This window comes from Callospermophilus lateralis, chromosome 4, assembly GCF_048772815.1.
Source record: "Callospermophilus lateralis isolate mCalLat2 chromosome 4, mCalLat2.hap1, whole genome shotgun sequence".
NCBI classification, from domain to species: domain Eukaryota; kingdom Metazoa; phylum Chordata; class Mammalia; order Rodentia; family Sciuridae; genus Callospermophilus; species Callospermophilus lateralis.
The window spans coordinates 31,000,321-31,017,137 of NC_135308.1; the positions used below are offsets into that span (position 1 = coordinate 31,000,321).

Below are 16,817 nucleotides of genomic sequence, written 5' to 3' on the forward strand. Positions count from 1 at the left end.
AATTATGCAAAGGAAAAATTTATATTTATCTTTAAATGTAAAGTTAATGAGAAGCTGACAAAGAATCACAAGTGTGTATATGTCCACACAGCATATGTGACCGTGATTATGAATCCTGATTACACATTACATTAGAATCTGCAAGTTTTAAAAACCAAATCTGAGGCTGAGCTTTGTAGCTCAGTGGTAGAGAGTGTGCCTAACATATGTGAGGCCCTGGGTTCGAACTCTAGCACCTCATAAAACTAAATTAAAAAAATAAAGGTATTGTGTCCATCAAAACTAAAAATATTAAAAAAAAAAACAAGTCTAAGAAATTTCTGAGACTTACTATTGCATCATCTTCAGAAAAATGACCAGGAAACATTTGAAAGTATTTCAGCACTAGTTGTTATATTCAGTCATTATTGGGAAACAATTAGGTCATTTGTTCTTTGTAATATAATCAACAACTTAGAGCTGAAAGGAACCTACAATTCACCCAGACCCATCTGTGTATCAACATGTGGAGTAAATATATTTTACTCTGGTTTTTATGAGTGTTTACAGTGAAATGAATATGTACATTTTTATACGATTTATTTGTATATGTTTATACCAAAGTGTATGTATACTCTACTGAACTTTATTGACTCAATGTTTTTTTGGTTTTTTTTTTTTTTTGGTGGTGCTGGGGATTGAACCCAGGGTCTTGTGCATGTGAGGCAAGCACTCTACCAACTGAGCTATATCCCCAGCCCGACTCAACAATTATTGCTTAATAGATATACATAAAGTGGAATTCACTGTGGTATAACCTGTTCAGGTACATAGGCATATTCATATACACAGACATACATATACTGTAACACCAAAAAAAAGTGCACCTTGATAACCTTGATAGGGAGGAAGAAAAGTGAATAAAACATTTATGAGGTTAAATTATTTACAATCTAATAAAACATATATGCAGTGAATTACAAATCAAGGTAATTGTATAGTTCTAGGTATAATGCAAAGAAAAATAAATCAATTTTTTATAAAAGAGAAAGGAGGATAGTTCTTTGATCTGATCTTTCAGGAAGGAAAAGATTTTTTTTTAACTTAGTAGAGATGAGGTGGAGAAAGTGGTAAAGATTGAAGACCATAATGTGCCAAGTCGCGGAAGTAGAGCAATAGTACTTCATTCAGCAAATATATATGATGACTATCATAAGTGGAAATGAAAATTTATCAACTTACTAATTATAATCTCATTAACACTTATTAACTTATTATCAATTTACTCATTTATTTTTTTCTTCATTTGATGACTGCAGAACACTAATTGCTGAGATTTTATTGGTCTTTGTCATAAGGAGGATCCACCCACAAAAACATTAAGGAATCAGCTGAGTGCCAGTGGAACGTGTTTTATTGTGAAATATTTTGTTAACAATTTCTTAAAATCCACATGAGAAATAATTCCCATTATTTGGGGTAATGTCTTGTGTTCAAAATTATGGGAAGATTTCTTAGGAAAATTTCTAATGAATCATTCACGATAACATGAATTTGAGTTAAAGTGTGATTTTTTTTGAGATATCAGATTATTCATTTTATCTACAGATGTTTGGAGCACTTTTTAAAATGTTTTTGTTAGTGCAATATGGTTCATACATTATAGTTGGGTCCATTTTTACATAATCATATGTTCATGGAATTTAATTCCTCTACTTTGGTTGCCAATGCTGCCTCTTCTCTCTTTCTTCCTATTCACATTATTCTCTACTGGACTTCCATTTATTGACTAATAGATTGATTGATTGATGTTTTATAGATATATGTAAAGGTGGAACTCACAGCGGTATAACCTATGCATGTACGTAGCATAATTTTGTCAAATTCATTTCACATTTCCTTCCCTTTTCCCCCTCTCCCCTCTCCCTCTCAGTCTCCTGCTCCAGTGACCTTCTCTCTGTCTTCAGGAGATCTGAACCCCCACATTTTTTCCTCTTACTTTGTTCTAGCTTCCCCATATGAGAGAAAACATTCAATCCTTGATTTTTTGATTCTGACTCATTTCACTTAACATGATGTTCTCCAGTTTCATCCATTTACCAACATGTGCAATAATTTCATTCATCTTTATGGCTGAGTAAAACTCCATTGTGTACATATACCATATTTTCTTAATCCATTAATCTCTTGACAGTCACATGGGCTGATTTCATAATCTGGGTATAATGAATAGTGCTGCTATAAACATTTATGTGGCTGTATCACATACTATGTTGATTTTTGTTCTTTTGGATAAATACCTAGGAGTAAGATAGCTGGGTCATACGATGGTTCTATTCCTAGTATTTGGAGGAATCTCCTCATTACTCTTCAAAGTGATATTTGTAGCACTTTTTAAAACTTTGTGTTTTGATACTTATTTTTGTCAGTGCTTTTATGCCTCCTTACTGTATGTTTTTGATTATAAAGAAATAGTTATGCTAACATCACTGGGTATTAAACTACTTAAATAGAATAGTTTTCTTTTTTAAATGGAGCTGGTCATTAGGTCCGTTCTTCAACTTGGATCAATGAAGACAGATCTATTTTCTAATTTTGTTTATATATATGTTCTGGATAGTTCATGTTTTTTTTTTCATTTTTGTTTTATTATAGAGTGTCTGTTTCTTCTGCAAAGCCTATGTCATTGATCTTAATGTGAAAGTCCTGCTTTATCACCTGCTTCCTCAAAAATTTAAGATATTATCTAAAGCCCAGAGACTCAGGTCAAAATAGCATTCAGGGAACAATTTAACTGCTGCTCTTGCAGTCAACTATATTCTTCTTGGTCATAGCTGTGACTCAGTTCCCATTTTTGTGCATTCTCCTGTACTTTTCCCATTTTGAAGTACTGTCACTGATAGATTGTTAACTTCTGCTTTTTTCCAAGAGTGAGCATACATAGTTTGTCCAAAATGTTACATATTTTAACTCATCCTGTTTTTTAACACAAATGACTTCTTCCATGGATCTTCTCTTCACTTATGTATGTCTTCATTTGTGTGTGTGCACGCGCGCACACACACACGCACATACATATTTTCTGTATAGAGAGGAGTGTATATTCTACTTTCTGAGGGTAGAATTCATGCCTTAGTTTTTCTGTTTTTCCCATCACCTAAAATAGGAACCTGAATACATAATTATACCTTAGTGTGTATGTATCAAAGTATGTGTTTTAGTTCTTTTTTCTACTTCAAATTATCCTACTTTTTTCCTTGCAATGAAGAGTAAGAAGAAGGGACAGAGTATTAATCTTTTTAATATGTTTCCTCCATGAAAATTTCAAACTACAAAAAAGTAATACTAATTCGTAAATTGTATAATTGTATGTTATATTCTGCATTTATTTTTAGTTATTAATTTCCATGTTTTATAATATCAGTAAAAATTGTAATCAATTACATATTATCTGTATTACTTAAGCTATAATTTAATTTTTTAAAAATCTTATCCTTTTTTTTTTAAGAGGCAAAAGCAGACCCTTCTTTTCTCTGTATGGCATGAACTTTGAGACTTGTGATGTGGCAAACTGTAACTACAACAGGCATTCTTAGAAAAGTTTTATTTAATGATGCATGAATTCTCATTTAACATTATATATTTATTATCTTATATGGATTTAGGGAACATGACAAATCTTAATTCACCCCATCTTTCCACTCTGATTTTCTTGCCTTGAATTTGAAGAGATAGGGTATGTTATTTCTTAGGCATATTTTCTCTCTGAAACACAATTAATCTGTTTTTATTTTTTAAGTAATTGCATTGCTGATTCATGTTCAAATTGTCCTTTATAGAAACTCAATAATATCTGTGTTGAACAGATTATAGCTTGCAATTTTTCTTTTCAAATTTGTCAATAATCTTTTCCTTTTTTTTATTCTAGGTGCATAAAGTTGATTTAATTCAATCCTTGGTTTTTGACATTTTATCATCACTCAAGCATACCTGGTTATTCTAATTTAATTCTTTTAGAGCCTGACTGATAACTTGCACCTACCTGTGTGTGCTTCCTCTGGTCCACCTTCCTATGTCTCACACCCACTCCATCTTGAAATATATGTTTATCAATCCACTGTTTTTTTTTTTTATGATTTACCTGGATATATATTTGTGTCTTCAAATTATGTTGTTTTTTTTTTTTTGTTTTTGAACTTTATTAAAAATATTTTAATTATAATCTTCTGAGACTTTCTTTTTTCACACAGTATTTTGTTATTCATATTTGTTCATGCGGCTACATATAACCATAGTCATTGTTACTTAACACTTTACTGTGAGAGTATTAAGTAATCTACCTACTCATTCTCTTGTTCATAGCATATGGTTTGCTTTAAGCCTTGAACATTTTTGTGTTTTCTTATATTTATGTTATAAACTATATTGTCCTTGAAAATATTAAAATCTTTTATATGGTCATGTGTTTTCATGCATCAATTTTATTTTGTCTTTGTTCAGGGAAGTTAATTTCTTAGAAAAGGTAATTATTATTTTAAAAAACATTCAAATATATGACTTTTTTCTAAATTAGATTTCTTTGAGAGCTTTATCCTTCATGCTTCAAGAGAAACATAAAGATGTTTTTGTCACTTATCATCTATTTTCTTTCAATGCTTTATTAATGCTTCAAACAAGATTTTGTTTCCTTATATTGGAAAATACTTGTAAGTTCATTATGGTATAATCACTTTTCAGATATTCCCAGAATCTTTGCCAAGACATCATTGTTCTTTCATGACTCATTTGACAATCATCTAATTTAACTTAACAAAATGATGATTAAGATGTTTATATCTAAGAGGTGCTCCTCTTTGTATTTTCGTAGAATTAAAAACCCTTTCCTTTTTTTCTTTTTTTACAACATAATAATATTTAAATAAAATTAGGTTGCATACCTAAAATGTAACAATCTGATACCACTTGTCTAATGAAATTATTCAGGAAATTATTTAAAATGAGGTGTAAAGAGAAAAAAAGAACAATTTAAAACAAAGAATTAAGACAAGCATATTCATCAATTATCATTTGGGTGCAGTGGAAGAACTGGCCTGAGGGCTATTCCATTTAAAATGTTCCATTGGTACTATTGGATCCCGAAGCAAAATGTAATAAGAGGTTGGTGTCCCAATTAAAGTACTGGAAATGTCAGCAAGCTGAAGGGGATGGTCAGGCAGTTCTGGCATGAATTACTTCAAAATACTCAAGAATAATATGACTTTTTTTTTTCTTAATTTCTAACTTTCACTTTCTTTTTATTTCCCTAAAGGGATTTACTTGTCCAGAGCCAAAATGCACTTATTATGAATTGACAGTGGACCAAATCAAGACGAAATTGTACAGAAACTAAAATATCTGAAAATCCTAAGGTAGATCTGGCTTGTGAGCCTTTAGCAATTTAAACACTAATAGTGCTTTTAAAAGAGGCAAAATCAGCATCACTTCATGATTTGAAAATCCTTATTCTTTCTGAAACAATATAATTTGATGAATTTTAACATGTTCCATATTTGAACTTAGATATATTACTTCTACAATCAAATGAACTATGAGTTTCTAAGTTGTAACTTTATGAAAAAAATTGACTAAAATTAAAGTAATAGCTTTTAAATGATCTATAACAAATTCATCTTGAAATTCACAAGATTTCATGAACATATGTAAGTGTTTGGGAAGTAAGACCTCCTAATTAATCACAAAGGCATCTCTCAGTCCAGTACTTACCAGATCTATTATGTCAGGTAAGTTATTTAACCTCTTTGTACCTAAGTTCTCTTGTCTTGTACATGAATAATAACTATACAGACTTCATAGATTTTTTATAAGGATTTAATGAGCTACTCTATCTCAAAAATTTAAAATGCTCTGTGTCATATAAAGATATGAGTTTGCTTATTATTTTATACAACATCATTGTTAATGTGTGAATTTGATTAATAATCATTAATCCAAGCTCTTATTTAAAACCTTTATCATCCGCTTCTATTTTAAAACTGTAAATATTGAATAAAAACACTTAACAAGGGGTGAAAAACAACTAATTCAAATAAAATGTGAACTATCATATTTCACAGTAAATTGAGAGTAGAAACATTCTTTTAAAGTAAGATAAAGGAATAGATCTTTTATCACACCTTCTATTTGATTTCTTTCTGAAAGTAGCAGATAAAATAAGGCAGATAAATTGCAATAAGAGGTGAAGCAAACAGGAAGAAGATTAAATCATCATTTGGATAGCTAGTATTACTAGTGACTTAAAAACTCCAAAAAATTTAAGAAAATTAAAAACAGGGATAATCAATTGAAATACAAAACAAACATATATTTTACCTCTTTTAAATGATATTGCATATTTAGAAAACACAAAACTAAATTGTTTATTCACAACATGAATCAAACTTAAAGTTCTTGGAAACAAACCTAAGGAAAGAATTTATATCTCTACTATTACTTATCCTCTGCTTATCATCTATATGTTTATGATGTTATATACATAGGAATAACTAAATTAATGACAATTTTGAACAAATAAAAAGCATGTTACATTTTGGTTAAGAAAATTTTAAAAAATTTTAAAGATGTCAGTTCTTCTAAGAGGATCATGTGTGTATAGGTGTGTGCTTGTGTGTTTGTAAGTAATACTAAATTAAAAATTCAGAAAACATTTTTGAAACTGCAATAAAATGATGTTTAATGAAGTATTTGCAAGAATTAATATATGTGACTTATATTGAAAACATGCATACAAGTGTAATAAGATGAAACTTCTACTTCAAAATAGTAAAGCATTATATTTCACTACAACATAATAAAGCATATAATAAACTAAAAAATTTTACAACTATGTGTCTATAGTATAAAATAAAATGGATAAACATTAAGCTGATTTAAATCAACATGTCTAAAGAGGGAAAAAAAAAAGAATGACAGTGCTACTTTGAGCCATATTTTGAGTACCTTCTTCTACTCAAACTCTAAATCCATGACACCTATAGATAAGATATAAAAAGTGCTTAGAAAACTATGTCAAAGAAAGATGAGCCATGCAGAAGTACAAGGATATAGGGTTCTGGATTATGAAGCAGTCAGAAATACATAATGAGGCATTTGGCTCATATATAGTTCAAAATTATTCTTTGTCCCAAGGGAGAATGAAGTAAGACTGCTCAAACTCAGAGCAATCTCACACACAAAAAAAATGTGCATAAATAGGAAAGCTGTTAATTTGGCCTGCTGCTTGTAAGAAATGAGAAAATGGAGGTCCAAGCTTACAATTAGAGGCTGAGATAGATCATTGGATGGCGTTTGGATTTTCAAATATTTCTCAATATTTACCCAAATTTACCTAAATATTTACCACTATTACCATAGGACAAGGACACCAAATTGCTAACATGAGAAACAGTTTTGCATTCTGAACTTATTTCATTCTGTAACCTCTATATAATAGGACTGGGAAAAAGTGTAGAAATACATATTTTTTTAAAAAAAAAAATAATTGAGTAAGGAATATTTCTTAAAAATTTCCCCAAAACAATAATTTCATAACAGGAAGACAGTTAATTCTAGAAAAGCTAACATACCAATAATGAGAACATCAAACCAAAATATTCTGATAGCCTGATAAAGAACTAAAAATATATTCATGTCCCCAAAATGATAAAGAGTATCACCTATAAAATGAATGAAACTTATGGAACTTAAAATAAATAACATAAAACAAGAAGAGGTAGAAAAAATAAGCAATTACAAAAGTTTTATGTTGTGATATTCCAAAGTAAGTAAACAATCAGAATTCCCTGAACATAAAAATAAAGCAAATGATACAAAAACAATAGTTAAAAAAATACTACTGAAGAGGTTGTTTTGTTTTATTTCAGATTTGAGAAAATACTGTCATTTAAATAAGTTTGGAATCCACCAAGTCACAGGTAATCTACAATTAAAAAATAAAATATTTGAAGTGCTGAAAAAATAAAAATTTCCAGTAAACAAATGATAATGATATTGAAACAGATTTTTCTAATTAAGATAGATGTCAGAAAATAACATAAAATAACAGAATTCCTGGAAAATAGCTACCCATATATAACATGTTCTCTATTATTATATTATATAAGATGAATAATAAAATAAAAGTATTTTCAGGCCAGCCCTAAAGAATGAAACAACAAAACCCTTTTCAGAAAGATCTGTTTGAGAACATAGTGTAGCAAGGAGAATATTGAAGCCATAAAAATATGATAATCAAGAAATGGTAGTCTGTTTAAAAACTGAGAAGATATATATATATATTTAATTACCATTTGACAAAATATTAACTAATGCTTAGCTTTAAAAGATAAAATTAAGCTCAAAATACATCAATAACGTGTATCTTCAGTAGGTGAGTACAATTTTCTGACTCTGTTCTAGTGATGAACACAAACACTGGGTATTGATGTAATGGTCAAGAAACAACAAGAAAGAATAATCAAAATAATGAAAGTATAAAAAAATAAGATTATACAAAGGTTTGCAAATCATAAGTATAGTCAAATTAAACTTAGCTATTATAAAATAGATAATCAGATTGATTTTCCTGTAAGAAATTATGAAGAATTAAGACTACATTGAGATGTTTAATGTATGACATTCACCATTATGCAATGACAGCAAAAACAATTGAGCAGCCACTCGTCAGCAGCCACTACGAAACTCTTGACACTTAATTTTGTAGGTTATATATGTAACATTTTTGTCAAATAAATTTTAAAAACATTTTAATTTATTTATGTGTATGTGAGTATTAGTTAAGATCCCCCTACACTTCTTTTTGGAACATGTTTAGGATCCATAGGTGAGGAAGTCCTTTGTGGTTAGAAGGAAACTAATTATTACATACATTTGAAAAGCAATAAAAGTGTGCACACTTTCATTTATTTATTTATTAGTTCTAATCAGTTTTAAATTACAGTAGAAAGGTCTTTGATTCATTGTACACAAATGGACCAGAATTTTTCACTTCCCTAGTTGTCCATGAAGTAGAATCACACAATTCATGCAATTATACTTGCACCTAGGATAATGATGTCCATCTCATTATTCTACCACATTTACTACCCCCATGCCCCTTTCCCCACTCCCCTTTCCTCCATCCAAAGTTTCTCTACTCATCCATGCCCCCCCCCATTATGGATTAGTATCCATTTATCAGAAAACATTTGTTCCCTGGTTTTTGGAATTGGCTTATCTTTGTTAGCATGATATTCTCCAACTTCAACAATTTACCTGCAAGTGCCATATTTTGTTCTCTTTTAATGTTGAGTAATATTTCATTGTGTATATATACCACAGTTTCTTTATACATTCATCTATTGAAGGGCATCTAGGTTGCTTCCACAGTTAAGCTATTGTGAATTGTGCTGCTATAAACATTAAAGTGGCTGAGTTACTGTATTTTGTTGTGCACACTTTTATATAGACAGATTATCTAGTGCTATCAACATTGTTACCACCACCAACAATGAAACCAATAAAACTTTATGCAATTTTCCAACATTATTTATAGGTTTTTCTCGAAATCAAGAAAATTCCTAGTAACTAAAAATTATAAGCTTTCATATGCTAGAAAACATGGATGATTCTAAGAGCGAGATCTTAAATATAAATTCTCTCATTTTTTTAAAAAAAGCATTTGCCCAAGGCAGAAATGTACTCTGAATTTGAAAGTCTATGTATGGTCACACATGGTAGTTCAAAATAAGTGAAATAAATAGGTAACCATTCTTTTGAGTCATTTTCTCATAATTAGGTCGGTGAGGAAAGTCACATGCCTAGGGTAATGATGTCCATCTCATTCCACCATCTTTCCTCCCCTATACCCCCTCCCTTTTTCCCCCTCCTTTTTTTTTTTAACCTAAACCATCTTCATTGGCCTACAAATTGAAGATGACATTTAATTTCTGAAACAATTTATTGATATTAGTAGAATCTCATAGTATAAAGTCCAATGAAGTTTAAAGGAATGGATATTTGAAAAATATAGACTGAGAGTATCTTTTGACTCTGATTCCTAAAATAATATGCCTAAAAGAGGATTGCTTTTTTTTATTTTTTGTGGTCTGGTAGGGTAATACAGTGAACTGAATTTTTATATAGTTCAAATATGTTGTTACTAGTTTAGTATGTTTATTGATTCAAACAGTAGCTTACAAACGAAAAATACATATAATTTAATCTATTAACCCAATGATTTGAAGGTTATATTAAGGTAATTTATAAATGCCAGAAGAAAGAAAACATATATTAATTTCATGACCCCAATACTAAAAGCCAAACATGTACACTATGCTTGAACACTAGAACGTAAACTCAGTTTACTATATGAAAAACCTGTGCTTTTATAGCTACCTTATGAGAATGATAATGTCCTTAAAAAAAAAAACTCATTTCTTACACATACTGGCAGCTTTCCATGTTTTAACAAAGGACCTTTTAAGATATTTTTCTTTGCCAAAAAAGCAAATATGTTGATATAATTTGGAAGTATGATAAAATATAAGAAATTCATCCAAGAGAAGTGTGAATATAATCAAGAAAAGGTTGATTTTATGTAGAACAAACTGAGTTATAAACAAAACTTACATGGCAGTCAGAAATGATCTGAACTTATATTCTACTTTAAGTCTAGTCTACTAGGAAGAAGAAAGATACAATATTACTCCTGACTTTGTATTATCATTTCAACTTTAATATTTCTTGGAAATCACAATTGGGGCTCATTTTAGTAACCAGATAGGAAGCAACAGTCATAGAAATTCCTGTAACTAAATCCCAATTGAACTTATATGGGCCAAAAACTATATAAAGATTAAAAAATATTTAGAGGGGCAATAAACATATGATGAAAACATATACAAATAAATAGGATCATAGTAAAAACTTAGAATGATTATAATTTATCAGCAAATAATGCATTTAAACATGATTGCAATGTTATGAAAAGGCACCACAAAAATTACTGGAAAGGATCAAAATGCTTCTGTCTTTTATACAGTCTTTACAAAATAATATTTTTGATGGTGTGTAACACATTGTTGAAACCTTTGGTGGTGATAAATAAGATTTTCAAAAGACAGTTTTTAAAAAATATTTATTTTTTTAGTTATAGTTGGACACAATATCTTTATTTATTTTTATGTGGTGCTGAGGATCCAACCCAGGGCCTCATCCGTGCTAGGTGAGCGCTCTACCACTGAGCCACAACCCCAGCCCCAAAAAGGAATTGTTTATGAGGTCAACAGACATTTAAAACATTAGAAAATTTTCAGCTTATATTTGCTTTTCAGTGCCTTTGATATTTAACTTTTGTAAACAATTATCATCAATTTTGCCTGTTTTGCAGAATATATTGAAACAAAAAGGAAAACAGGTAAATTCCATTCAAAGGAAAATTAAAAGCTTTTAAAAGCTTTTAAAGCTAAGCATTAGTCAACATTTTCTCAAATGGTAATTAATAACCTGCCATAGATTTATATTTGGCATTCTTAACTTTCAGCTAAAGATGCACTCTAAGAAAATTAATTTGATAACTATATTTGTATTAATTCATAAAATAATTTTGAATGTTCATAGAATCATAATTCCTTCACAGCACTTTAAAAGGGAACATATATTCTGTTGTGAAATTTATCTTATTTCATGTTTTACATGTTTTAGACTTTGATTTTTTTAAGTAGAACTGAATCTAGTCAAAAGTTAAAATACTCAATTTTTTATTTCAATCTTTTATGTCCCTGCACTAAAAGTCCATCTAGTATGTCCTTCTAAAAATCAAATACCTCCCTTTTATTCTAAGGGAAAACAATAACCTCTCAGCTGATTTGTCAGTTACAATCTAATTGATAAATTAATATAACCTTTTACTCTTAGTATATTATCTTCCTGAGAAATCTATATTTTGCTTATGACAATTCTACTTAATTATATATTCTCTGAAATCAAGCTTTTAGAAATGTTGTTGGATGTACATAAGATATAAGAGAGGCAAAGAAATCTTACCTGAAAGAAGGCTGTAGAAACTTCTGATGTTGTATATATTAGTAGTGGGCTTATATGTTCTTGCCTCCAGTATATGTGTAAATTTACCAGACTTTAAGTATTTTTCATTCTTATATGTTATATAGAGAAAACTTACTTTTTTATTATTTTTTCAGATTCTGTAATATTTAAGAAATCACATATAATTATACTGTAAAATTTTTGTCATATGTAATGTGTCACTTAAAGAAAGATTGTTTAGCAGGCTGGTCATATAATAATATATTATAATTACATAGATTGCTATTTAAAGTTGTGCAAAAAAAGTTATTCACATGCCTTAAAATCTGGTAGCATTGAAATATTCTAATATATTCAAATCTACTACATAGCTTTGCTGGTCCGTGAGAATATACAGAAATGCTAGATGAAAATGCTCACTATATATAGCATAGTTCTCTTCCATAGCTGGGAGAGAAGAATGATTTAAATATGCTATCTTTTCCAAATTATATGATATTTTATAATGTTGGTTTTATATGTTAAAATGGAGAAAAATAAGGATTTTATAATAGAAGTAATAATAAAATTATTCCCAATCATTCAAGGCTTATTAAAGTCCTTAAAAATTATAATCATCAATTAATAGAGCATTTACTTTTAACATTTCCAGAGCCAGGTAACTTTTTTCTTATGTATAAAATAATAAAAATTGATCTAAGAAGAAATACTGAGCATTATAAGTTTTGTTATTCCACTACTATACACATCTTTCAAAAGGCATTTTGAATGGATCTAAATAAAAGAACCTATAATCTATATTACATACTGTGACATTATGGCCTGCCAAGCTCTGACTTAAAACTTCCTTTTTTACCTAATTATAAATATTCCTCAAAAACTAGTGTTTTATGCTATAAAATATTCATTTCCTTGTATTTGCTTAGCACATTCTTGTATTTGCTTATTTAAGTGCCACTGATTGAGGACACACATTCTTGTGAGTTTGTCAGTTACAATCTAATTGATAAATTAATATAACCTTTTATTCTTAGTATATTATCTTCCTGAGAAATCTATATTTTGCTTATGACAATTCTACTTAATTATATATTCTCTGAAATCAAGCTTTTAGAAATGTTGTTGGATGTACATAAGATATAAGAGAGGCAAAGAAATCTTACCTGAAAGAAGGTTGTAGATAATCTTCTTGTGTCCTCAATCAATGGTGCTTAAATAAGGTGCTTGTATATGGGGTGGTGGGATACTGTGTATTGAACCTGGAATCATTGTTTGGGGAGGTGGGATGCTAGGTATTGAACCACTTAGCTACATTCTCAGTCTTTTTGTATTTTTAATTTTGAGACAAACTCTCTCTAAGTTGCCCAGTCTGACCTCAACCTTGCAGTTTTCCTTCCTCAGCCTTCTGAATCTATGGGATTACAGCAGTGCACCCTCGTACCCAGCTTAAGATGCTTTCTGCCTAAAAAGTTTATTTTCATATATTTTTCAATATAAATCTTATTCATTTTTTAAGGCTTTACTACAAGTGTCTGTATGAAGCTCCCCTAATGCATCTAGATGTCATTTTCCTTTCTCTGCCCATCTTATTTTACTATGCTATATAAAACATTTACTAGAATAGGTCTGAAAACACAGGTACTTGCAAGCACATCTTTCTCCTTATATACTTAAGAGCTTGGAGGACAAAATACTTAAGAATCGTGCTATATATCAACTAAATATTTATGTAAGCAAGGTAAAGAACAGACAAACATTAAGCAATCAGTTTCTCCCTTAAACATGCTTTAAAAGTGTTCAAAACTTTCCGTGACACATAGTTAATATTTGATAAATTTTAGCTATTTTATTATATTACAACTAAAATGAATTTAGACACCTTTTGGTAACATAATCCTGTGATTACATTTCCTTATAAGCTTTTAATTCAAGGCTATATCTGCAAGAGGAAATAATAAGTTTCAAATTTTTTTTAGTTAAAGTACTGCCTTGGGTAAACATTATTATTATTATTATTTATAATGTTCCCAAGTTGGTTTTCTGACATGCACCTGATTCATGAAAATAATACTATTTCAAGTGATTTTTATATAACATGATTATTTGACACAGATGTTCCTAAGGCTATTACATACAACTACTGTGATTATGTTATAGACAACTTTCACATGAAATCATAACAATATTGCCTCCGAAATACTAGGCTAGAAAATATTTTATTGCATATAAGAATATGCAGTTTAATTCTCTAACTTTATCTGACGTAGAACAGTCCCAGTGGAAAACATTTAATAGATATTAGTCTGGAGGGAAAACAGAAAAAAAAGAAAGGTGTGTATTGGGCACAGAAGACAGTGTGGTATTAGTGAACTCCTTGGGTCCTATTCACAGCATTCTTTGGGTAAAGATTCCAAATAAATGGCTGAATGCCATTCCCTGAGATGTTCTCAGATGAAACATCTTCTTTACAGGCATGACTGTGCATAGAGAGTTACACCAGCTGCAGAAATTTCACACCATCTGATTGAACATAGCCTTATCCCTTAGAGTGTAAATAAACTGATTCAAGATTACTAGCAAATCTGGACCATCCAGATGGCCCCAGCAGACATTTAATTGATCATACAAGGAAGCAACTATTACTTAGAGTATTTTAATTGTATTTTATGCCATATTTTCATGTGTATATTTATTGAATGAGCTGGTGTTGCTAGAAGTGAATTCACAAGATGTCATATTTTCTCTATACCACTGTGTTTGAAACATATAATAGTAGATCGTCATTTTCTGCTCAGATAATATTTCTAGCAGATCCTGTGGCATTGCATAATTTCAGATATTGAGAATTTAACTTTTAGGTATTAAAAAGTTTAGTCTTACTTAAATTGAAATGTACCTATTTCATTCAATTCAATTCTTTCCCATTCACCCCATCTTGAAACTGACTCAAGTTCAGAAACCTACATTAAGAAGCATATGGTCACTTCTTTTTTTCCCCCAACTCTTTTCTTTTTTTTTCTTATTGATTGTCCTTTCATACTTTTCTTATGGTCCAATCCAATGGAGAGATTTCTTAATCTAAAAGTTTGAAGTGAGTAGTTTATATCATCCAGTGTTGGTGCCCCAGCTGTGATAGAAGTTGAACTATATCTCTTTGCCCTAATTGACTAACTTTGTGGGTAATACTTCAACTCTACATTGGGGCACTTTCCCTAAAACATTGTGTGATGAATTCAATATACCTACAGTTCACATTGTCAGCATAAACTTCAAGAAAATTCACAGGATCATTTTTTTCCCCTGGTGTCCTCTTGGGCCCAGAGGTAACACATGTGTTCCTGTGTGCCTCAATCTCTTTAACAACAATTCCTACTTCTTCTAATCCACTGTACTTTTCTTCTTTTTCCTCAGCTGTGTATTTAAAAAAATGTCCAACCAAGTTAGAGTCACTCTTGTACCCTTGACCCCAGATTCTAGAGTCTCTACATCATGACCTCTGGATATATATATTTTTTTCTGTTTGAAGAAGCTACAGATGGGTGCAGGCAAAAAAATACATATCATTCTAACAATTCTTTCTAATACATACAACACATATTTCTTTGTAGGTATTTTTAAGATAGATGATGGGGAAAAGGTTGAAGAATAGACTTTGTGCAGACCCTAGGGAAGTCCTGAATAGATTATCAAACATTTTCTTAGGTGTGTTGGGACATTTATCACCAATTATTCAAAGTTTTGGACTCCAGATCAAACTGAGAAAACACAGGAATTATCTTTCGGTATTTTGTCACATACATTTCATTTGTATACTATCTACATTACAAATGTATTTTTTAAGTTGACATATGATAATTGCACATCTTTAGAGGGTAATTTTTAAAATATATATTGTAATCAAATTACAGTAATCAGCACATCTATCACCTCAAACATTTATCATTTATTTGTGATAAAAGAATTCAAAATCCTCTCTTCTATTTTGAAATATACATTATTATTAACTGCAGTCACCACACTATATTAAAAAAGAAATTATTCTTCCTATATAATTTTATTTAAATGTACTAGTTCTTATGCTTGCTTATTTGTTATTTTTTGTTTGATATCATGTTATTCCCTTATTGCACTTCAGAAAAAGATTCATCACTTATTGGAACTAAATTATTATATATAAAAAACTTCTGTGTCTTTAGCAGAATCACAATCAGATGAAGTGGCTGAACCTGATTCAGGAGAATACCTAGTTATCTTAATTTGATAAGAAATTTAAAAACTAACTCAATGACAATATCTATGGATTATAGCAAAATATATTATAAAAATAAAAAGAGAAAGTTCCTATATAAGATGTCTATAGAATGTTGAGGAACAGATGTATTATTTTTTTCTGTCTATATGACTCAAAATGTGTTTTGAAAAATATCCAAATGCTAAATTGGTAGGTTTCAATAAGCTCTCTCTGTGAAGGGATTTTTTTTCCCTGAATTTCTATAGGACTCTGAACCCAGAAAGAAACTGAAAAATCAAGTGACCAGAATTCAAATATCACAATTCAAGGTTTTTACCAAAATTAAGAAATACTGATAACAAAATTAAGCATTTATGAAATGCTGAGTGTAGGTAGGGATGATATCTCATGTTCATATATGTACTTCCATTATTTTATATATGCCAATTATTTCATAGATAAAGGTTGAATTCTGAATAAGCCAGTCTTTTCTATAAAGAAATTTGCAGACTTTGACCTAATACAA

The 16,817-nt window shown here is 29.9% G+C and overlaps 1 non-coding gene across 1 annotated transcript; it reads right to left on the bottom strand.

Annotated features, from left to right (window-relative positions):
• Positions 1 to 662: 662 nt before the first annotated feature.
• Trnav-cac (transfer RNA valine (anticodon CAC)) lies at positions 663 to 735 on the bottom strand. The gene has a single exon. It is a non-coding gene; the product is annotated as a tRNA-Val (tRNA).
• Between the last annotated feature and the right edge of the window lie 16,082 nt (positions 736 to 16,817).